This window comes from Leuciscus leuciscus, assembly GCF_965113295.1.
Source record: "Leuciscus leuciscus genome assembly, chromosome: 21".
Classification (NCBI taxonomy): Eukaryota; Metazoa; Chordata; class Actinopteri; order Cypriniformes; family Leuciscidae; genus Leuciscus; species Leuciscus leuciscus.
The window spans coordinates 17,062,413-17,087,703 of NC_138745.1; the positions used below are offsets into that span (position 1 = coordinate 17,062,413).

The 25,291-nt window shown below is 40.9% G+C and overlaps 1 pseudogene across 1 annotated transcript in view; it reads right to left on the bottom strand.

Moving 5' to 3' along the window:
• Positions 1 to 22,160, bottom strand: part of LOC309485824 (kelch domain-containing protein 1-like) — a 53,057-nt pseudogene extending 30,897 nt beyond the window's left edge. The window contains exons 1-3 of the transcript XR_014211713.1: positions 21,720 to 22,160; positions 21,512 to 21,582; positions 17,336 to 17,382 (exon numbers count right to left, since the gene is read on the bottom strand). The product of XR_014211713.1 is annotated as a kelch domain-containing protein 1-like (transcript). The remainder of the gene's footprint in view (positions 1 to 17,335; positions 17,383 to 21,511; positions 21,583 to 21,719) is intronic.
• Positions 22,161 to 25,291: the final 3,131 nt, after the last annotated feature.

The window sequence follows — 25,291 nt, forward strand, 5'->3', positions numbered from 1 at the left end:
CTGTCTTTTGCACTAAAAACATCCCCGTCTCATGTTAAGGTCCCTAACCCCTCACATAATCATGACACATCGCACTTGCACATTATCTAAGCACCCATCCTAATAACATGGATTATCAATAAGACATTATTAGTGTCCATAAGGAAGTTCAATCCATTGTTTATGGCCTGACGAGCCACGGGAAAACCGCTACTCTGAGTGACATGGTGCATGAGTTTTAAAATAGTAGTTTTTGACAATCAAGTGCCCACCCCAAATAAAAGACTGGCCCAAGCTGGCCCCCCCAGAAATAATGTCCTGGCTACGCCCCTGAGTCCCACGGACCCAGCCCCAAACCCCATCTCTGCAATAATAATTAATAAAGACTAAATTTGAACCTTGTGATTAACAATGAAGTAATCATTAAAACAAAGTTTGCTTTACCTAGTAACAGAAGGGTTTGCATATGAAGAACCAATCAAATTCATATAATTTTGCCATACCTCCCTATTCTATAAAAACTGTTGTATTCGAGTTAGCTGGTGGGATTCTCAATGGAATTTGTCTGATATCCTCCGGCCTTGCTTCTTGGGAGAGATTCCCTGAGAACTGCTCGGGAAGATCTCCCAGCTGTGATTAACCCCCTGAGGTCTACGGTATCGCCGGCGATACCAGCTCGCTTTTTTTTTATCAATGTAAAAGAAACTCATAAATACTCTGTTGACTTTGATTTTCCATAGGAGTTTCATACATCAATCGATTCTGTTAAATGTGTATTATTTTTGTGTATACTCACAATAAAAACAAAGTGTTGTGCTTTTTGCCAAATAAAGAAAAATAAACACGAAGCGAGTTCTGCCTTCTCTCTGCCAGTGAAGTCCATTCTGAAACGCGTCCGAAAATGAACAATAACTGAGCGAATACTCAGTCAAACAGGCATACAGACACACAGGCATGAAGCTTAAATTCTCTTATTTTAAATGAAGTAATTTATATAAAAAACAAATATTCTCATCTTGTGAAATCTGTATTAAAAGAGAGCGATTCCAGTCGAGCTCATCTCATCTCATTACGTTATAATCGGCCACGCCCACGGAGAGCGCGCGCTATTCAAACGCAAATGACTGAGACGATCCCATACAAACTGTGAACGCCCACATATCAGCTCGAGAAAACACATCAAGTTTATTCAGATAAGTGTAGTTGTCTACACTGTCTCGCAGCGCTGTGAGGAATAATAATAATGGAAAACTTACCTCAGAAGTGCTGGTATTTCGAGGAGCAACGGATGGAATAATGTAGTAAGTTTTTTTTTTCATTCTCAAGTAAATCGCGTTTCTGTGTGAATGAATGAACGCAGAGATGCGCTGTTTACCACAACTCGCAAAAAGACGGTTTAAATTTGAATTGCGTTTCTGTGTGTGAATAAATAATCTGCTTTTAGCAAACTGTATTGCTATACTGAGTAAAATCGATTGAAATATGTTGAAATAAAATGTATTTGTATAAGCAACGTATTAAACTGCAAATTAACATTTATATTCCTTATAATAAAAACGAAAGACCTATGTTACAGACATATGAAAGACAACATTTCGTTGATTAGTTTTGGATAGATTACACATTTTTACTGTAAAATATCTGCCACCTCAAATAAGCTTTTGTTTGCCAATTTTTGCTAATATGTTAAATATAGTATGTTTTGTCAATGTAGGCTATATTCGAAGTTTGAAATATGTATGATAAAATGTATACTTTAGTTTTTACAAAGAAAGATTACACTTCAATTGTTGTTGTAATTGTAACCTTTTTAATAAAAAAATATATATTTACAAGGTAGATGTAAACAAATTTTAAAAGGTAAATATAAGCATTTTCTTTAAATAATTTTTATTGTGTTTTATTATTGACAAATTTGGGGAGAGGATACATATTCCAAAACTGAAAATACAGTATGAAAATTAACTGCACAATTAATAGACATGTTTTCCTTGGATATTATACAATTTGCAAGCAAAATTTGTAAAAAAAAAAAAAAAAATTGACATGCTTCCAACTGTGAACCAATTTGGTAGAATATATATATATATATATATATATATATATATATATATATATATATATATATATATATATATATACTGTATATATATTGCTCTTGCATTCTTTCTTGTGGCTATAGGTGACACACCTGAATGAATGGCTCATTAAGTATGCGGGCCCCATTGTCTCCTGAGGTGTGAACCACTACATATGCATGATGCTGTTGAATGGTTGACGCCCCTTGCGCATATTGCCTTTACAAACAAAAAGTGTTTTACAAGATTTAAATCAATGTATTGTGTTATGTGAATGATAAGGGCAGGATGATTTTCACATCATTTTGAAGAAAAAACTCTAGGCAAAGACATCAATTAGTCAAAAGTCTTATTGACACGTATTTAGTATGTGTTTTGTGGCCTTATTTCAGAAACTTTAGTTTTTAGTTTTTTCAATAACCATGCATAAACATTATTCTCTCAAAAATACAAACATGTACATGCATGTTGCTCACATATTATGGTAGCCCTGTTTGTGCTAAATAGAGTGTAATTATACCTTTGCCATTAATATGTTTATAAGCAACTGAAAAAAGCACAAATGTCAGGGCATGTCAGAACATCTCAAGGACCCCAAAAACCCCTCAGACCTCAGAGGGTTAAAGCATTTAAAGGACATTTGCTAAAGTCTGTTTGTCGATTATTCCTGCGCAGGAAAAAAGCTAGTTAGGGAAGCAAGTTAGTTAGGTAGACTTTATATTAAACGTCGATTGGAGACGTTAGGGATCGTCGATTGAAGACGGCCCAGGGAGAACGCCGATTGGAGACGTCCCCGGTAGACTTAGGTCAGATGAGATAGGACTTAGTTAGGTTTAGGGAAAAATGTAAGACAAGGATCACACGATTCCGTCTCTGCTTTTTGCGGATGATGTTGTCGTGCTGGCCCCATCAGACCAGGACCTTCAGCATGCACAGGGACGGTTTGCAGCCGAGTGTGAAGCGGCTGGGATGAGAATCACCGCCTCCAAATCCAAGGCCATGGTTCTCAGTCGGTGGCTTGCCCACTTCAGGTTGGTGGAGAGTTCCTGCCTCAAGTGGAGTTCAAGTATCTTGGGGTCTTGTTCACAAGTGAGGGAAGGATGGAACGGGAGATTGACAGATGGATCGGTGCAGCTTCTGCTGTAATGCGGTTGATGTACCGGTCTGTCGTGGTAAAGAAAGAGCTGAGCCGCAAGACGAAGCTCTCGATTTACCGATCAATCTACGTTCCTACTCTCACCAATGGTCATGAGCTGTGGGTCATGACCGAAAGGACAAGATCCCGGAATGAGCTTTCTCCGCAGTGTGACTGGGCGATCCCTTAGAGATAGGGTGAGAAGCTCGGTCACTTGGGAGAAGCTCAGAGTAGAGCCGCTGCTCCTCCACATCGAGAGGGGCCAGCTGAGGTGGCTCGGGCAACTGTTCCGGATGCCTCCTGGACGTCTTCCGGGGAAGGTGTTCCGGACGCGTCCCACCGGGAGGAGAGGAGACCCCGGGGAACACCTACCACACGCTGGAGGGACTATGCCTCCCAGCTTACCTGGGAACGCCTCGGTGTCCCCCTGGAAGAGCTAGAGGAAGTGTCTAGGGAGAGGGAAGTCTGGGCATTTCTGCTTAGACTGTTGCCCCCGCAACCCGGACCCGGATAAGCAGAAGAAGATGGATGGATGAAAAATATTTATAAGATATGTAATCTTTCTTTGTAAAAAATATACATTTTACCATACGTATTTCAAAATGAAGGATTCATTAGTTTGAATATTGGAACAAACACTATATTAACATCTTAGTTGATAATTCAATATACCTACTTTATTTTTGACAAAACATCCCATACTATATATTTAAATTGGCGAACAAAAGCTTATTTGATGTGGCAGAAGTCTTTTTTTACAGTAAAAACTTTATAATCTATCCAAAACTAATCAACGAAATCTTGTCTAAACATTCATATTTCATGTGTTATATATCGTTTTTATGATTTTTTTTTGTTTAGTTTATTTTGCAGTTTAATACGCAGCTTATACAAAGACAATTTATTTCAACATATTTCAGTCTATTTTTACTCATCTCAGTAATATAGTATAGTAAAAGCTAAACTAGTAGATGTGTTCATGTAATCAGTAAAACATTTTTACTAATTTAAGTGCGAGTCTAAATGAACAGCACAGAGGTGCGCTGTTGTTTACTCTGTAGTAAACAACAGTGCACAACTGTGCCGTTCATTCATTCACACACAGACACACGATTCATATTTAAACAGTCTTTTTGCGATTTACATACACTATTCCATATCGCGATTAGAACAAAGTACTTAAGAATAAAGAACTTACTATTCACAATCCTCAGCTGGATCCGTTGCTCCTCGAAGTTAAACTAAACCAGCAGTTCTGAGGTAAATTTCCCAGGATTATTATTACGATAGTATTATTCCTCACAGCATAGCAAGATGACGTAAAGTACATGATTCTTATTAAACTTGATGTGTTTTATCCAGCTGATGTGGGCGTTCACAGGTTTGTATGGATTGCCTCAGATCATCTGAGTTTGAATAGCGCGCGCTCTCAGTAGGCTTGTTCACATTAGCAGATAATGAGCTAAAATGAGAACGACTGACATCTCTCTCTTTTCATACAGATTACATAAATAGAGAATATTTGTTTTCATTTTCAATTAGATCATTTAAAAGTACACACTTAACTGATTATAAAGATATATAGCTCATGTCTGGGTGAATAGTATTTGCTGAGTTTTGTGTAAGTTTAGAGACAAGCTCCAGAAAAAAAGTTCACGGAGATGCAGAGGCAGAAAGCACACCCTGTTGATTTTCTTTATTTTACAAAAGCACAATGTTTTGTTTCGATTGTAAGTGGACATAAAAAAGTAGACATTTAACAGTTTATTTTTTCATATTTCTTAAGTCTGTATGACCATAAATGACGGAATATTTTAAGTCTATTTTGCTGCTATGTGAAAAAAATCTAGCAAAACGCACCAGCGCGTTTGCCAACCCCAGAGGGTTAAGCAGTATTTCCCTCGCCGCTCAAAGTCTAAGAAGTCTCAGAGAGGCTGGTTCCCTTGGTAAAATATTTTCGATGCATGGAAAAATCTAACGAATATTTCTCCTTGGGGCCTGCGCACCATTCAAAAGGGGTAAAGACTGCAGTTCGGTTTCCGCCTACCAAAATGCAACGGGGTGGTATGGACTGCAGTCGACCCAGAGCAGGGTCGGTATTGGAACAGGAAGTAAACTCCCTGCTGGTAAAGGAGGCCATAGAATGTGTTCCTCCACTGAACGGGGAGTTCTGGTTTTACAGCCGCTACTTCATAGTTCCCAAGAAGGATGGGGGCGTCCAACATTAGATCTGAGGCACTTGAATCGGTCTCTGAGGAGGTTCAGGTTCAAGATGCTCACTATTCTCATCATCGTGAACCAAATTCAATCAGAGGATTTGGTTTGTCACAATAGATCTGAAGGATGCACACTTCCACATATCCATCCTTCCATCTCACAGGAAGTTCCTGAGGTTCGCTTTCGGGGGCAAAGCGTTCCAATATCAGGTTCTTCCTTTCGGCTTAGCTCTCTCCTCTTGCACATTTACCAAATGTATGGATGCAGCTCTAGCGCCGTTGAGGCTTCAGGGTATCAGGGTGCTTAACTATATAGACGACTGGCTTATTATTATGGCCCAGTCACAAGTGCTTGCAGTTCGGCTTCGAGATGTGGTCCTTGCCCACATCCAGAGCCTGGGGTTGAGACTCAACACGAAAAAGAGTGTGTTGGCACAAGCCCAGAGAACCACGTTCCTGGGAGTGGTGTGGGACTCAGTCACGATGCGAGCACACTTGTCTCCTGCATGGATCGGGTCCATCCTGGCCACGGTGACCAGGATAAAGCTAGGCCAAGCCATCACTGTTAAACATTTTCAGAGAGTGTTAGGGCTCATGGCAGCAGTGCCCAACGTCAATCCATTCGGCCTGCTGCAGTGGTGATTGAAAACCAAAGGGTTTTCCCCGAGGGGGAACCCATTCCACATGATCAGGGTTACGCGCAGATGCCTTCGTTCCCCATCTATGTGGAAGAAAACTTGGTTTCTGTCCCAAGGTCCTGTGTTGGGAGTGTCATGTCGCCGGAAAGCTGTTTCGACAGATGCCTCCCTCACAGGCTGGGGAGTGGTCACGGACGGCCGCTTTACCAGAGTTCTATGGCAGGACCATCATTCCTCCTGGCACATAAATTGCCTAGAAATGCTAGCGGTGTTCCAAGCTCTGAGGAGTTTCCTGCCAGACCTCAAAGGTCACCACATCCTTGTGAGGTTAGACAATATGTCAGTGGTAGCCTATATAAATCATCAGGTGGGTCTGAGATCCCGCCCTCTATGCAGACTGGCGCATCAGATTCTCCTGTGGTCCCAGAGGAGACTGTTGTCTCTCAGAACAACATGCATCCCAGGGGATCAGAATCAGGGAGCAGACATCCTGTCGAGGTAGGGGAGGCCCGGGGAATGGAGACTCCACCCCAAGGTTTATTTGCAAATGTGGCCGAGGTTGCGCATTTCCCCTGATCACTCTGCTCCCGGGAGTTCTAGCGAGGGTCCGTCGTGATGGAGTCTGTCTACTACTAGTAGCCCCGTTGTGGCCGGCCTGAGTATGGTTCTCCGACATAATATGTCCAAGATCCAAAAGGATCCAAGATGGCGGCACGCAGCTCACTTGTTGAATGGAGCTCTGGTTTTGTTGGTATTTCACCACATTAATCTATCATACTAATTACACTTTCGAAAACAACCTAAGCAAGTATGGGGGGGCCCACGATTGCACAGATGAAAAGAGTGGAGGAACAATTGGAACTGATCAGCTTAACGCTGAGAAACGTAGCTAAACCTGCTAAAAAAAGCTACTTCCTGCTCAGCTACTGTTCGGACGCTCTTGCTTACTGCTCCGCGTTTTGCTCTATCGCTTTTACATTTTATCTCCTATTTTTTCTATATTTTATTTCCTTTATTTTATTTCCTTTTATCACCTAATTTTAACTTCAGCAAATCAGCACAGTGCTCATACGACAAAGTTTGGATTACTACAAAAACTGAGAATTTCTTTTACCCGACCAGCTTACATACCGGGAAAGGAAAACACAACTGCCTACAAGGATAAGAGAAAATGCCTCTTCTGGAATCTACTTGCTGCACTAACTGCCACAGACTTTTACAAAGGATTGCAGTTCTAGAAACAAAGTTATTTACGGGACCACCAAACCAGACGGAGCACACAACAGAGCTTCGTCATGGACACCCTCAGCATATAGCCGGTGAGTCCCATGAAACTAGTACTCCTCGACAGGTAGAGAAACAAGCCGATCGACTTACTAATCGATGGCACAAACAGGGAGCTAAACCCAAAGGCACTCGAGACATCAGATTGTCACGAGCATCACATATTACCGCAGTAGCATCCTCTACCCCAGATACAGCTCTGACAAGGATTGCAAACACTGGTCTGCTACCACTGCCTATACATCTTGAGAACAGATTTGAAGTACTAATGAATGTAAATGAGAAATCCACAAATGTGATGAATGTGATCGAACACAGACTGAATAGGCCAGTAGCTAACACTGATGCTAACTGGCGCTCAAGGTCGAGCAGACAGCGGCACTCAGCTCAGAGCGCAGCCGAGCCCAGGACTCTGATAGTGGGGGACTCCATAATCAGAAACATTAGCAGCAGGGATACAACTACATGCTGCCTTCCACAAGCAACAACTTCTGATATAAACAGGGAACTTCAGAACATTCTGATGAAACATAAGACTGCTAATCGACTCATCATACATGTGGGGAAGAATGATATTCATAAAGAGCAGTCAGAACTCCTTAAGAAGGATTTCAATAAACTTTTTGAAACACTTAAAAGACTGAAAGTTCAAACATTCATCAGTGGACCACTACCAGCAAGAGGAACAAACAGGTTTTCACGGTTGCTTGGGCTAAATACATGGCTGCAAAAAACCTGCAATATAAAAGCAGTGAACTTCATTGACAATTTCAATCTTTTCTGGAGTCAACGACAACTGTTTCATCGGGATGGCCATCACCCAAACAAACTTGGTTCAAGAGTGTTAAAGGACAATATCTACTTCTCCCTAAATCATCCTTCTGCGGTTTGTGCCAATCCACTCAATCAGAATGGCACACTCACACCTGGACACAGTATGAATGACCACGGGACTTCACTTCAGCAGCAAAATGGACATGATAACACCACTCCGCCACAACAACCTCTGCTCACGGACACAATCTCAGCTGAGCCCTGCACACAGAGCTCACCACAGACAGCCATATCAGAACTGCTTGAAGATTCAGCACCCAAGGACGACTTCCTGGAAAACAGCCAGGGAAGCCAGGACAGCATATCACAGCCTCCTATAACACCAGAGCAACAGCCCCTTTCACCAGATACTTTCTCCCTCTCCCCTGCTACGCCACTACTGTGCTTCTCACAGAAAATGGAAGAACTGGTGCATGCTGGAACCAGACTATCCCACTCTTTTGCTGCAAGCCCCCAGATACCAACTAAAAAAAGACAGGCACCACTACCACCAAAGCCTGCAGGCCCAGCTCGCCCTCCCCCTCCTCCTGTGAGAGCTCTTCGGCCTCTGCCACAACGCCAGGGCTCACACCCTCCTCCTTCTGCTCGAGGTGAACCAAAAACAACTGATACCAGCTCTCAGTGATATGTGTCGGGTCCCCGTTTTGATAACAGTAACTTTCTCAAATGTTTACAAAACAAGCGGGAACCCAGTGTGCCTGTATCTTTCTCTATTGCTGTTCTATTACATGATAGAAAGTCTAAGGCCTTCAATAGCCGTACAGCAAAGCCAACTAATCTGGTGCCTATTACACGTCAAACTAATATTGCTGTGGGGAAATGTAAGTCTGTTAAGTTAGCTCTTTTAAACATTCGCTCACTTAAAAATAAATCACTTCTAGTCAATGACTTAAGACAACACAAACAACCTGGATTTTATGCTTCTAAATGAAACCTGGCTAGAAGACAGCTTCAGTGCAACAATCCTCAATGAAGCAGCCCCTCCTAACTTTACTTTTATGAGTGTCTGCAGAGCTGTTAAGAGAGGTGGGGGTCTAGCTGCTCTTTTTAAAGATATCTATCAATGTAAGCAAATATCGTTTGGGAATTACTTGTCTTTCGAATATCTGGGTATTGTGTTAAAAGGTGCTCCACGCATTTTACTTTTCATTATTTACAGGCCTCCAAAATACTCTCCAGCCTTTGCTGAGGACTTTACAGAACTGTTATCAACAATTACCTCAGAGTTTGACTGTTTTGCCATTGCTGGAGATTTTAACATCCATATAGATAATGCAGAAAACAATATGGCAAAAGAAATCAAAACTGTTTTAAAAACTTTTGATCTGACTCAGCATGTACATGGACCCACACACAATCGTGGACACACTTTAGATTTACTTATCAGTAAGGGTCTAAACATTTCATCGATTGTTATTAAGGATGTAGCACTGTCTGATCATTTCTGTATTTTCTTTGATATATTGATCTCTCCTGCCACTGAAGCTAGATCTGTGTCTGTCAAGAAGAGATGCTTAAATGAGAACACTAGTGTCCTATTTATGAAGGCTATATCTTTAACACCAAGCATATCTGCAGACTCTGTTGATTTTCTCCTTGATTCTTTTAACTCAAAAGTTAAAGGTGTAATTGATGATATTGCTCCTGTGAAAGTCAGGAAGAAGAGTGGCAGACAAAAGGCACCTTGGAGAAACTCAACAGCAGTGCAACATATGAAAAGACAATGCAGAAAAGCAGAGCGCATGTGGCGGAAGACAAAACTTGTAGTCCATTATAACATCTACAAAGACAGCCTTCATGCTTTCAATATGGAACTAGGCAAAGCTAGACAGACTTTCTTCTCAAATATTATAAACAGTAATTTAAACAACACACGCACTCTTTTTGCTACTGTAGAGAGACTGACAAACCCCCCAAGCCAGATTCCCAGTGAAATGCTCTCAGACAGCAAGTGCCGTGAGTTTGCTTCTTTCTTCTCTGAGAAAATCAATAATATCAGAAAGGTGATCAGCTAATCCTTGACTTGCGCTGGGGTCAGACAGATCAAACCACCTGAGAAAGTAGTTACTATGTCTGATTTCAAAGAAATTGATGGCAAAATTTTGGAAGAAACCGTACAGCACCTTAAAACATCAACCTGCGCTCTTGACACACTTCCCACATCGTTTTTCAAAAGTGTGTTAAACAGTTTAGAAGCAGATCTTCTAGAAGTGGTAAATGCTTCACTTCTCTCTGGGAGTTTTCCAAACTCCCTAAAAACTGCAGTTGTCAAGCCCCTCCTGAAAAAGAGCAATCTGGATAAGACCATATTAAGCAACTATAGACCAATCTCAAATCTTCCTTTCATAGGTAAGATCATTGAAAAAGTTGTCTTCAATCAGCTGAACAAATTCTTAAGCTCGAATGGATACTTTGACAATTTTCAATCTGGTTTCCGACCGCACCACAGCACAGAGACAGCGCTCATAAAGATAATAAACGATATTCGCTTAAATACTGACTCAGGCAAATTATCAGTGCTGGTACTACTCGACCTCAGTGCTGCATTTGACACTGTCGATCACAACATACTTCTGGACAGGCTGGAAAACTGGGTGGGGCTTTCTGGGATAGTCCTAAAATGGTTCAGGTCATACTTAGATGGGAGAGGTTATTATGTGAGTATAGGAGACCATAAGTCTGAGTGGACATCCATGACATGCGGAGTCCCTCAAGGCTCAATTCTTGCGCCACTCCTGTTCAACCTGTATATGCTCCCAATGAGCCAAATAATGAGAAAGAACCAAATTGCTTACCACAGCTATGCAGACGACACACAGCTCTACTTAGCCCTATCGCCCAACGATTATAGCCCCATTGACTCCCTGTGCCAATGCATTGATGAAGTCAACAGTTGGATGTGTCAAAACTTTCTTCAGTTAAACAAAGACAAAACTGAAGTCATTGCGTTTGGAAACAAAGATGAAGTTCTCAAGGTGAATGCATACCTTCACTCTAGGGGTCAAACAACCAAAAATCAAGTCAGGAATCTTGGTGTGACACTAGAGTCAGAGCTTAGTTTCAGTAGTCATGTCAAAGCAATAACTAAATCAGCATACTATCATCTGAAAAATATTGCAAGAATTAGATGCTTTGTTTCCAGACAAGACTTAGAGAAACTTGTGCATGCTTTCATCACCAGCAGGGTGGATTATTGTAATGGACTCCTCACTGGCCTTCCCAAAAAGACCATAAGACAGTTGCAGCTCATACAGAACGCTGCCGCCAGGATTCTGAGCAGAACCAGAAAATATGAACATATCACACCAGTCCTCAGGTCTTTACACTGGCTCCCAGTTAAACTTAGGATTGATTTTAAAGTATTATTACTGGTATATAAATCATTCAATGGCCTAGGACCTCAATACATTGCAGATATGCTCACTGAATATAAACCCAACAGATCACTCAGATCATTAGGATCATATCAGCTTGAAATACCAAGGGTTCACTCTAAGCATGGCGAGTCTGCTTTTAGCTATTATGCCAGCCGCAGCTGGAACCAGCTTCCAGAGGAGATCAGATGTGCTCCTACTGTAGTCACATTCAAATCCAGACTCAAAACACATCTGTTTAACTATGCATTTACTGAATGAGCACTGTGCCACTGTTCGTCCGACTGTTTGTACTGTATTTTTTTTTTTTTTTTTCTAAACTGTTTTAATTATTCTTATTTCTTTTTATTATTTTAATTTCTTCTATGTAAAGCACTTTGAATTGCCATTGTGTATGAAATGTGCTATATAAATAAACTTGCCTTGCCTTGCCTTGCCTAAACAGGAAAAATTGACGGCATTGAATGAGAAACTGTCAGCTGATATTCAGTCGCTTAAGATGTTACTGATGAAGAAAGATGAGAAAATAGCTATGTTGGAGAAACGAATCGACGATCTTGAACAGCACACGAGAATGAACGACCTCATTATAACTGGCTTGGAAACGAAACACCGTACCTATGCGAGGGTGGCGGATCCAGTGGCAGGAGTCCTCGATGCTAATGCACCGGAGACAGAGACCCAATCTCTGGAACAGCAGGTTGTTTCATTCTTGGTGAGCAAAGATATTGAAGTTCAGAGTGAAAACTTTTCTGCCTGTCACTTGCTACCTAAGAAGCGTCATTCTACGATCCCTGGGCCTCCTGCCATCATTGTGCGCTTTGTGAACCACAAACACAAAGTTGAGACAAGGGGGGAAATTGAAGGGCACGAAAGTTTACCTCAACGAACATCTCACTAAGAAGAATGCTGATATTGCTAAGGACACTAGATTATTACGTAATAATGGAAAGATTCAGTCGACATGGACCCGGAACTGCAAAGTGTGGATTAAGACGAAGGGATGACGACCAGAGGATGTGAAGGTTTTGGCGATACGGGAATCAAATCAGCTGGATGAATATAAATGAATCATTTCAGTCTCAAGAACTCCTGTTCCCACTGCTGCCGATGGATTGTTCGGGTTTCTCGAGTGAAAGGATTAACCCAGATGTGTTGGTGGAACGTGAGTCTTTCTGGTGTGATGTCGTTCTTACAAGGTACCATCTTATCATTTCTTTATTATGACATCAATAGACTCTAGTTTCATACCAAGTGACTGGAAACACGTAGCACCTGGAATAGATTCACGGATTCTGAACCCATTTGAGCTGAACATGGACAACAACTCTGGAATTTATGAAACCTTCTTTAATCCTGACTCCAATAACAATTATCTGAACTCTGTTAATTTGCCGTGTGAATATTATACCGAACAGCAGTTTAATTTCTTGTCTTGCTTGTCTCCTACACATTCTGATCAAACCTCGTTCTCCACGATTCATGTGAATGCACGGAGCTTCAGAGAAAACTTCGATCACTTTAAAACCTTCTTATCTACCTTGTCACACTCTTTCTCAGCTCTAGCATTTACGGAAACATGGCTCCATAATGACACATCACACCTTTATAATCTATCACACTATAATGCTATCCATTCTTGTAGAGAAATTAAAAGAGGAGGAGGAGTTTCTCTGTACGTGTCTGATTCATTTAATTATATTCTCAGAAAGGATTTAAGTAATGACTTTAACCTAACATTAGTAGAATCTTTATTTGTTGAAATTCCCTCATGTTATTTATTGAAAGGGAAAAGCATTGTGATTGGATGCATTTACAGACCACCTGCTTCAGATATAAATACTTTCATTGATGCACTTGATTCAACTTTAGATATTATTTCAAAGGAACATAAGCTCTGTCTGCTACACGGTGACTTTAATTTGAATATCTTACATGCTGATCACACTGCTACACATGATTTTCTTAACACCCTGTACTCTATAAATTTCTACCCTTTAATTACAAAACCTACCAGGGTCACCACACACTCAGCCTCTCTTATAGATAATATTTTGTTTAACTCATGTGACTATAAAGTGTCATCAGGGCTGTTATGGTGTGACGTGTCTGACCATTTTCCAGTCTTTCAAATGATACATTCTGTCTTTGGAGCTTGTATTACTAATAATGTGCATGTAAAATATCGAAAGTTCACCCTTAAAAATATTGGAATATTCAAATTAGCCATCAGCTCTATCATATGGGATGAGGTCATGTTGTTGCAGGATGCTATTAAAGCCTATGATTTATTTTTGACTCTCTTTAATTCTGCTTTGGAATCCAGTTTTCCTCTGATAGCTGTGAAATCCAAAGTAGCTAGAGACAAACCCTGGTTTACCGGTGAATTGAGGAAACTATCTAGAAAGAAAAATCGGCTGTATCGTAAGTCTGTTACCAAGCCTACTCCTCATAACCTAGAAACATATAAAAAAAATAGGAACCAATTCACAAGTTTAATTAAGGCGACTAAAAAAAAATTTTATGCCGACCAGTTTAATCGAGTCTCTAATGACATTAAATTGACTTGGAACATTATAAATCAGGTACTGAGTCGTAATAGGAAGGCTGCATCTGTACCCACAGAGATGAGGGACTATGATAGGTGTCTATCAGACCCTATTGATATAGCTGATGGCTTTAATAATTTTTTTACCAAAATTGGTTCTGATTTAGCACACAATATCCAGAAAACTGATAATGATCCATGTAGCCAAATAAATGGGCGGTACTCTCCCCTCCCTAATCTTGATCATCCAACTACGCAGGAGGTCCGAGATATTATTTTTTCTTTAAAGAACTCAGCCCCTGGCCACGATGGCATTAAGAGTATCCTCCTTAAGGAGACCATTGATTATATTATTCAACCTCTTACTTATGTAATCTCTCTATCATTTCAATCTGGAATTATTCCCCAAGCTCTTAAAATTGCAAAAGTTATTCCCATTTTTAAATCAGGTGATACAAAGGTGTTTAGCAATTATCGTCCCATATCCATTCTGCCCTGTATCTCTAAAATATTTGAGAAACTCGTCTATGAACGATTAAATAAACATCTTATTGTTAATAACATTATATACAAACACCAATATGGGTTTCGAAAAAAATATTCAACAGAACATGCATTAATACAGCTTGTAAATTATATATCAAATGCCCTTGACAATAAAAAATTTGCTCTCGGTGTTTTTCTCGATTTAAGTAAGGCTTTTGATACTGTTCCACATGATATTTTGATTTCTAAGCTTAATAGATATGGAGTGGAGGGTACTGCCTTAGTTTGGTTTCGAAATTACTTTATTAACAGAGAACAATTTGTTTATCTCAATGGTTTCTTTTCTAAAACTTCTAAAATTTCATTTGGGGTTCCTCAGGGTTCTATTCTGGGTCCTTTATTGTTTCTAATTTATATTAATGATTTATTCCTTTGTTGTGATAATTTCCTACCCATATTATTTGCAGATGACACCAATCTCATTGCAGTACACAAGGATTTTGTCACCTTGATCCAACATGTTAATGACGAGCTAAAAATATTATCAAATTGGTTTCGCACTAACAAGCTAACGCTTAATGTCAAAAAATTTAATTTTATGATATTTCATAATATTAATAAATTTTACCCCAAAGAACATGCTTGTATAGAAATTGATGGAGCTCCAGTTACTCAAGTGGCATCAACAAAATTTCTCGGTGTCCTGATTGATGAAGGTTTAACTTGGTCCAAACATGTTGATCTAGTCTGTACAAGATCCTCTAAAATGTTAAATATTCTAAGAATTGTTTTACCTTCAATTCACTCATCTGCTCATCTAACGCTTTACTACAGCTTTTTATTTCCCTTTATGAATTATTGCAATATTGTCTGGGGTGCTACTTTTCCCACTTATCTCGCAAGAATTTCTAAAATTCAGAAGAAGTTCTTGCGTATGATTTCCTACTCTTTTAAATATGCTCCTTCTGCACCTCTATTTCTTAGATACAAGATTTTATCAATTGAGAAAGTCAATGTTTATCTATCATGCATATTTATTCATAAGTTTATTTATAAGAGAGAAGATTTCCCACCAACATTACAATACTTCTTTACTTTTATTTCAGATACTCATATCCATCAAACAAGGCACAGAGAAATAAATCTTGTCTTACCGTTCTCTAGAACTTCAGGTCATAAAACTGACCTCAGCTTTAGGGGCCCTCAACTATGGAGTAAATTAAGTTTGTCCCTAAGATCCATGTCTTCTTTGGTTGTCTTTAAAAAACAGTTGAAAGACCTTTTGATTTTACAATGACAGCTTTTTGTTATAGTTCCCTGCAGTATACTATAGTCTTACTGACCCTCATAGGCTGCTCTTTACTTTTGAGTCTCCTTTACCATTACCCTTCAACATCTGTAACTTTAAGTTACTTCCATTAGGATAATCATGTTTTTGAAAATATGTTTTTTATTATTCAACTTATTTGTCTGCGTGCCTTTTTTTGTTTATTAATGCAAGTGGAGTGGAACTCTGTATAAACCCAACTGGGTTTCGTTCCCCTCCTTGTACTGTATCCATGTGATATTCGTGCAGAACAAATAAACAAAACAAACAAATATCGCTCCTAGGGCCCTCCATGGGAAATTCCCATCAGGTGGGATATGCTGACGCAGGCATAGGGCTCAATATTTCACCCTCGGGCAGAGCTAAGGAAACTGTGGGTCTGGCCCCTGAGGGGGCACAGTACCGAGAGGCCGGCCTGTCAGCAGGAGTAGTCGAGACCATACTTAGCTCTAGAGCTCCCTCCACAAGGAAATTGTCAGCCTAAAATGGAATGTTTTCACCGTTTGGTATAGAGATCGTGAGGTGGACCCAGTTAACTGCCCGGTGGCTTCAGTGCTGGAGTTCGTCCAAGATCGCTTCTCGGCTGGACTTACCCCGTCCACACTCAAGGTGTACATGGCTGCCATTGCAGCTTTCCACGCTCCTCTGGGTGATGGGCCTCTGGGGAGACATCAGCTGGTCGTACGTTTCCTCCGTGGGGCTCGGACGATAAGACCTGTGGCTCGTACCAGAGTTCCCACATGGGACCTGGCAGTGGTTCTCGAAGGGCTGGTCGAGGCCCCCTTCGAACCTCTGCCGGGCTATGTGACTAAAGTGCCATCTAATGTGGCACGGCCTACGGTTCTGCAGGCTTTTCATCCTCCACCTCACGTGACGGCGGATGAAGAAAGGCTTAATTTGCTCTGCCTGTCAGAGCTCTAAGAATTTATGTTCAGAGGTCTTCTTCATGGTGGAAGTCAGACCAGTTGCTAGTGTGTTTTGGGTCACCCAAGAAGGGGCTTCCCGCGTCCAAACAAACCATCAGCAATTGGATTGTTCAGGATATATCTATGGCCTATCAGGTGCGCAGTTTGCCTTCACCTTTGGCTGTGAGGGCTCATTCAACCAGAGGCATGGCATCCTCTAGAGCCATCCTTTCAGGGGCCCCTATCCAAAAAGATGAACTGTAAACTCTCAAGGGTTGGCTTTCTAAATATATGTTGGTTTATGTGTCTATTCAGAATGACTTATGAGCAGCAACCTTTTTATTTTGGGTATGTCATGTATGCATCACTTGCCAAAATTGGGGCTGACTGGTAAGGGTAACATACAGGTATTTACTTTTCCACAGCATGCATTCTCCTTTATCTGTGCAGGAAAAGAGCTGCACTTTTTTATGCTCTTTTTTCAATGAATAACATAATCAAGTCACTCAGGGAAAAAAAAACATTACTTACACTTGTGTCCATGTCACTAAACAATGAATGTCTATCGTCTGGGTTTCCTGTAATGACAGAAAGAATTTTCAATATTCTAAAAATAAAATTCAAAAAATAAATTGATATAACCTATGTTTTATATTAACCAGAGCTCAAAGCACACTCTACAGGGGATATAAAAAGTCTACACATCCCTGTTAAAACAGCTGTTTTTGTTTTTGTTTTTTTGTTTTATGTAAAAAGGAAACAAAGATAAACCATATTAGAAGTTTTGTACTCTCTGTCTATTTGGATAGGAGTCTATCAGCTTGTCACATCTTGACTTGGGAATATTTCCCATAAAACATAAATCCAAACAATCAAAAAGCCATTCTTTTTTAAATATCTCCTAATTTTTTGTTCTGGTTCCCTCATAGTCCCACCTGATATGGCCATTATGTCTTTGTTTTTCCAGGTGGGAAATACATCAATATTCATGATGATTCATGTCTCCTCGGATAGAGCTTTCTTACACAAAACATGTCTTACAAATTTTAAATCAATATATTGTTTTATCTAAATGAATGGGGAGGATGATTTTCAAATATTCTAAATTTGAAAGCAAATATTCTAGGCTACGTGATACAATTTTCAAAGTCTTGTGAACAAATAATCAGTATGGGTTTCATGACCTTATTTCAGTGAAGTTTTTGTTTATTTAGTTTTTTCACAAACTATATGCATAAACGTCATTTTCTTAAAACTAAAAACTTTTACATACATGTTGCTGACATATTATTGTAGCAGAGTTTGTGCTGAATACAGTGCAATCAGACTATTGCCATGGATATATTACAAGTAACTGAAATAAGCACAAATGTCAGAGCATGTCAGAACACCTCCAGGGCCCAGAAAACACCTCAGACCTCAGAGGGTCAAAGTTTGTTAAAGGTTGCAAAACAAACATGCTCAGTCCAAAATCCACCAAACTGTAGGAATGACCCAGCCTCTGAATTGGGACATGGTTCTGTGTGCTTATTTGTTATCATAGCAACCTTTTTTGTCCACCTATCCCTTTGTTATTTCAATCATTTAGTCTGTGTATATATACCCCCCGTTTATTTCAGTCTCTGGTCAGTTCTGATCTATATGTATGTGGTTTAGCTTTATATTACCATTGTAATATATTTTGTGTTATTGTTATGGTCTATTTAGTCAATAAATACTGTTTATTGGGTTTACCTTCCTCTTTACCATGCTTGCTAACCATAAAATGTGACAACTAGACAGTTAAGTAGGCTACATAGTGCATAATATAAGTGCATAGGGTGCTTCTCAATACTTCAAATTGATGACTCCTAGTTTCCTCGCTAATCCATCCTCCAGTCTGTGACCTGGAAACTGATCAAAGTAAGCCATCTTGAAAGATAGAATTCACTAATTGCACTAAAAAGAGGTGTGGAATGAGGAGTGAGGAAGCTCCGAGGAGCCATGAGCGAGGATGCACGGATGCACAGGTTCTTGTGGATTAGCATGTTTGTCTTTTGAATAAATGTTCTATATTTAGTGTTATATCGCTAGTAAACGTACAGTAGGACTGCAATGTTTGAGGAATGTGCTTTACTGAGCGGTAAAAAGAGTGCAAATTGATCTATTAGCTGCAGATTACTGGTCACTACAGTGCACATAAAACCACATTCGAGATTAGATTTGAATCTGTTTATTAAAAACAGCTTTTGGGCATACATAGCAGTGATACTAGTTACTAAAAATGTGATAGTAATTTAATTGTTGAAAGCCATAGGAAGAATACATTTATTTATTAAAATCTTTATATTTTGTTTACCTTAGGGTTACATAATTATTAGGCATACACAGCTGTCATACATTACAATTCAAGTCTAATTTATTTGTTGAAACCTGAAATCCATAGAAGGAACACATAATTTTTTTATTAAACAATATTTATAATTAAATTATTAATTTTCTCTTTATTCATTAAATTGCATTATCTACATCAAAGGCATGGCAGTCATTGTCATTCCAATTCAAGTTGTCTTATAATTGGTAAAACCTGAAAGCCAAAGAAAGAAAACTTTGACATTGTTTATTTTCTTTAGACAATACTGTCACGTTTTGAGTTTGCTTGTTCACGTTTAGAGTTTGTTTTTGATCTGTTCTGTTCATGTTTGAGTTTCTCTGTTAATCTTCTAAGTCTGTATATTGGTTCAGTTCACCTCAGTTCTCTCCCTGTTTGGTTCTATGGCTACTTATTAAGTTAGTTCTTTTTCAGAGAAATTAATGTCTCATTAATTAGTCTCATTAGTTACTCTTGTTTGGTGTGTATCTAAGTCCTGGGTTTATTTCAGTTCTCTGTCTGTCCTCACCATTACATATGTTGGTTGTTCATTCCTGTTCCAGATATTCTCCAGTGTTTTGTTAAGTTTTGAGTTTGTTTAATAAGTTTAATAAAAAGAAACTGCTGCATCTAGATCCTGACAATTTTCCTTTGTGCTGAAACCAGTGACCGTGACAAATATACAATACCACTCAATATTACACAATGCCTATTATTAAATACTACTACTGCTACACATTTGCTGGTGGCAATGCCATAAATGAGTCCTGTCTCGACCTTCCCTGCTCTGCCTTCTCTTATAAAATAAAAATTGTATCATAGTAAAATATACATATAGTTGCCAACAAAAGTATTCTATAGCGTAAAACATGATGAAGATTAGTGGACAAGCTGTCTCTTCATTAAATGATGAGCTATTTCCTCACAAAAGCGATTTATTCAGCATAGTGAAGCCAATGACATCCATTAAAAAAACGGCCTCTTGTCTCCACAGCGTTAGCTAATGTTGCACTTTTTTTCAGCTAAGGTTGCAAGCTTGACTTCAAGTGGCGTTGTTTAGGAGTCTCCACAAATGAGCTGATGATCTGAATCAGCTGTGTTTGATTAAGGAGGCACGCAAAATGTGCAGTGTTGGGGGGGCTCCAGGAATGTGGTTGGGAACCCCTGTCCTATGCGGAAGTCTTTCTTGTAGAAAAACCTGATGCACGTACAAATTCTCCTCCCCCATCACATCTGACACAATAATTCTTATTTATGTTTTACCTTTGCAGTTTAAATAAACCATACTGTACATCTCCCATTTTTCAACATGGCATCTTGCTTTATTATTATTTATTATGACTAGCTTAACCTAAAACAACATAAGGGCTGATCCCTTGAGCTTAGCTGATGATGCTTTGAAGTGACGCTTGAGTGATCAAGAATATTCCAATATAAAATAAGATTTCCTTTAATAGAAAGTTTCCCTGCAGCTTTGGTCTGGTTTCACACTCAGCTTGATTCTATCGAACCCTGGTGCGTTTGCGTGTATCCTACGTCATCACAAACGTGCACGGCGCATGATAGAAAACAGAACGCGGGTCAATATACTGTGTTTTTTTTAATTAATTTCATGCTATTATGCGCAGCTGAGTGAACAACATAGGTTTACTGTGTGTGTGTCACATAAGGTGGCTTTCTGCTGCTTGCAAACGGACTCTTTTGAGGAGACAGTGGATTTCCATTAATTTGTTGCCCTGATTATGCGCGAATACACTGCAGGCTCACTCTCGCTCGTATCCAAGATAAATCATCAACGCTATCATCCCTTACATGTGTTTTATTTAACTAAATACATCATAATCAGCTAAAACGCATGCACAGATAACTTTACTTCCTGAACAAGTGTGCACCCGAGTCCGTGTTGCTCTCACATTCACGCAAACCACGGCACAGTTTGAGGTCCGCATGATATCGTTCACATTAGTGATTTTTCATGCAAACCGTGCCCCGTTCCGAACTAAACTGCCAGTGTGAAAGCACCCTAATTCTCCAGTGGTTCCCTCAAGATTTTCCTCTAGGTTTTTATAATGTGGCTTTTCAGTTTATGAGTAAAATAAGATATGTGGTAAACATTACAATGAAATTTGGATGTTTTGCTGATATGCCGTGAAAAAAGGGAGAAGAATGAGTTTTGGGCGTAAGTGAACTCGGGCTAATTGTGTCAAAAGCTAGTGCCATTTGCCTTACTTTCCACACCACTGCTCCATTTACCAGCGGGATTTCTTTTGTAATTTTACTATAGCACCTCTGCTCTAGGGTCTGCTTAATAAAACTGAAAATATCAGTTTGGATAGATCAAGGTTTAAAGGTCTTACCAGACCTCCACAGATATAGCCCTTATGCCCTTAAGTAGCACTGGTGAGGCCCGGGGTTCTGGAGTCTGGCCCTGCAAGAAGTGGATCTAGACAGCAGGAAAACAAGACAATGTTATACTGTCATCTATACATTTTTGTGGCTGAGACAAAAGGGGGAAAAATTCATTTGCAATATCCAATTTTTCTTAGTCTATCCTTGCTCTTTTACCTGGGTTTGTGGTTCAGTCCATGTGGCTGACTCAGGTTCAAACATATGAACCTCATTATTCCAACCCCAAAACAGGAAAAATTCTGATCCAATTGTTGCCTTTAAAGAGACGTATAGATAAAGTCCAGTTCTTCTGTAAAATAACTGTAGCTGTAAATTTATAAGATCTTTTGGTAACACTTTAGAATAATGGTCCATAGTTAACAAGTAGCTATGCAGGAAGTAATAGGTAGTACTGCATTAACACCGAACTTAATACTATTAACTAATATGGAAGCAATATTAACTAAGCAGTAAGTAATATCAAATTTAGTACAAAGGTAGTTCCTTGGTAGGTATTTGATTATTACTAAAGAAATATATCCTCATTGAGAACTACTTGTGAACTAAGAAAGAATAACCAATTAATTACTAATCACAAAAGTAACATGTCTAAAAAAGTGAACAATTGTGTTTATTTTTATTTTTTTTACTCTTAACATGGTCATAACATTTCAGAAGCTTGTGCCTCAAATGGGTTCTTTGTGGAAACCAGTTTATGAATATTATATTCCCCCAAATACATTAGCTACATGTTGAGATTGTGACTACTCTTGCCAAAAGATGGACGTATGTTTATTTCAAACTTAAACATAGAATAATACTAATAATGATAATTTGTTTACAATTTTAAATAATTAGGAAATGATGCTGACACTCATGATTGGATTAGTTCACTATTATGAGCTCTATTGAGTGTCAGTTCAATATGTCTCAGACTCCAAAGACCTACCTTTATGTTACAGTAGCCGCCTGAGGAGGACTTCTCTTTAGGATATGCATATAAACATTGATGTTCTCTTGTCAAAAACAATTTGCATCCTTAATGAAGAAATTGGCTGCATTTATGTTGCGATAATCGCAAAACGTACTCGGTTACTAACGTAACCTCGGTTCTCTCTAGAAGAGGGAACGAGTACTGCGTAAGATATCTTACGCTAGGGGAAAATCCTTTTCCGCGAGATATTGAAGCCAAAAATTATCCTTAATTTTGTAATAATGCAAAACGCGTTGCAGCAGCAATGCAGACATAGGCGAGACAGCTCGCGCGCCTATTGGCTGCTCTGCGGCAACTGCAGCAGCCTATCGAGCGGGGCCTGGCGTGACGTCAGACCCAATCAGGGCACTTCGCGCCCGCTGCGTCACGTCCCGCCGAAATGGGCGTGGTCTAGGCCTATAAATATCGCTCGCAGGCAGCTATTATCTGGTTTTTCATCATCAAAGCAACCAGAGCGTGTGCATGCACGGCAAGATACGCAGTACTCGTTCCCTCTTCTAGAGAGAACCGAGGTTACGTTAGTAACCGAGTACGTTCTCTTACGAGAGGTCTCTCGTACTGCGTAAGATATCTTACGCTAGGGGACCCAATGTAAAACGCCGTGCATGCTGAGATCTGACACCAAAGACCCAAGGGCGAAAGCCCGGGGTACATATAGTGCACAATCACTCAGGGAACTCACAGGGAGTCCGGGAAGAGGGAGGGGTGCAGCCTCACTCTTCCACATATAGCAGCGTCGATGGGACGCGAATTTCATCATACAGACAGGGCGGGGTACGGCCTGAACTGATGGGGAAATGTGGGTCTTACACAGTTTGCCCAGCTTTATACTGTCGAACATTGAGCTGTGCTCAGCAGACGCAGCATTCTGAGCTGATCGCATCAGGTCAGATAATACTGGTAAATTTAGACCGACAGCAGCCTGGCCTGCAGGGCGGGAACCTCTAGGTTATAAAACCTTATAAATGTAGACGGGGAGGCCCAGCCTGCCGTCATACAACTATCTTGCAAGGCAATCCCACTTGACCAGGCCCACTAAGAGGCCATGCCTCTCGTGGAGTGCGCTCTGACACCCAATGGGCACTGCATGCCCTTGGAGGCGTATGCCAGCGCTATAGCATCAACTATCCATCTGGATAGGCTCTGTTTCGACGCGGCTAGTCCCTTAGAACGTCCGCTAAACGAAACAAAAAGCTGCTCCGTCTGTCTGAAAACAGACGAGCGAGACACATAAGCTCGTAATGCCCTGACTGGGCAAAGGAGGCTCGCGTCTCTTTCTTCATCAGGGACCGGTAGGGCTGACAGGGAGATAACCTGCGCCCTAAACGGTGTGTTGAGGGATTTTGGAACATAACCGTGCTTAGGTTTGAGTATAACTTTTGAGTCATTGGGCCCAAACTCCATGCACGCCGCGCTCACAGAGAGCGCGTGCAGATCCCCTATTTCGCTTCACTGAAGCGAGAGCCAGCAAAAACACCGTCTTGAAAGACAGGTGTTTCAAATCGATTGACTGTAAAGGCTCAAATGGCGCACCTTTCATGGCTTCCAGAACCGTAGAAAGGTCCCATACGGGGACTGAGGGAGGTCTGGGAGGATTCAGTCTCTTAGCCCCTCTAAGGAAGCGGATGACTAAATCGTTCCTTCCTATTGACTGACCAAGCGTTGTTTCTGAGAACGCTGCTATAGCCGCCACATAAACTTTGAGCGTGGAGGGGGCCCTGCCCCCATCCAACAGCTCTTGTAGGAAGGAAAACACCTCCGTCACACCACAGTTTGTGGGTGACACACCACGGGCTGTGCACCAGCCTGAAAACACTGACCATTTCGAAGAATAGAGTCGTCTTGTAGACGGAGCTCTAGCCTGCGTGATCGTGTTTAATACTCCTTTAGGGAGTCCAACATGTACCCGTTGATGGCCCAGACATGAAGGGACCATAGTTCCGGGTGAGGATGCCAGATCGAGCCGCGGGCCTGTGAGAGGAGATCTCTCCTCATTGGTACTGGCCACGGGGCAGTACTTGCTAACTGCATCACGACTGGGAACCAAGGTTGGTTTTTCCAGAACGGTGCTACCAGCAGTACTGAGCATCCTTCTTCCCTGATCCGTTCTATCACCTGAGGCAGGAGAGAGACGGGGGGAAAAGCATAGAGCGGGCGGCGGGGCCACACATGGGCCAGCGCGTTCCTGCTCTTGGAGAAAAATTCCGGACAGTGAGCGTTTTCTTGAGACCCAAACAGGTCTACTTCCGCTCTGCCGAATTTCTTCCACAGCAGTTGGACTGTCTGTGGGTCATTTCGAGGCAGTTTATGTGCAGGAGCTTTTCCCGTTCCGACCACTGGCCGAAGAACGGTCTGCCCTCGAGCAGCGCTCCCCATCCCGAGGTGGACGCGTCCGTGGACACCACTCTCACCCTAGAGGAAGTCCCCAGGCTTACACCTGATTGGTACCAGTCGTTCGCTCTCCAAGGTTTCAGAGTTGTGACGCACTTCTGATTGACCCTGAGGCGAAGCGAACCGGATGCCCACGCTCTGCGTGGGACTCGCGCTTTCAGCCAAAACTGCAGCGGGCGCATGCGGAGCAGGCCCAGCTGGAGCACTGATGATGCTGAGGCCATGAGACCTAGCATCTTCTGCAATTTCTTGAGCGGGACAGACGCGCCGCAGCGAAACGAGTTCGCTGTGCGTTGAATGTCTACCGCGCGCTGTGGTGATAGTCGCGCTATCATGGACAGCGAGTCCAATTCTGTGCCCAGAA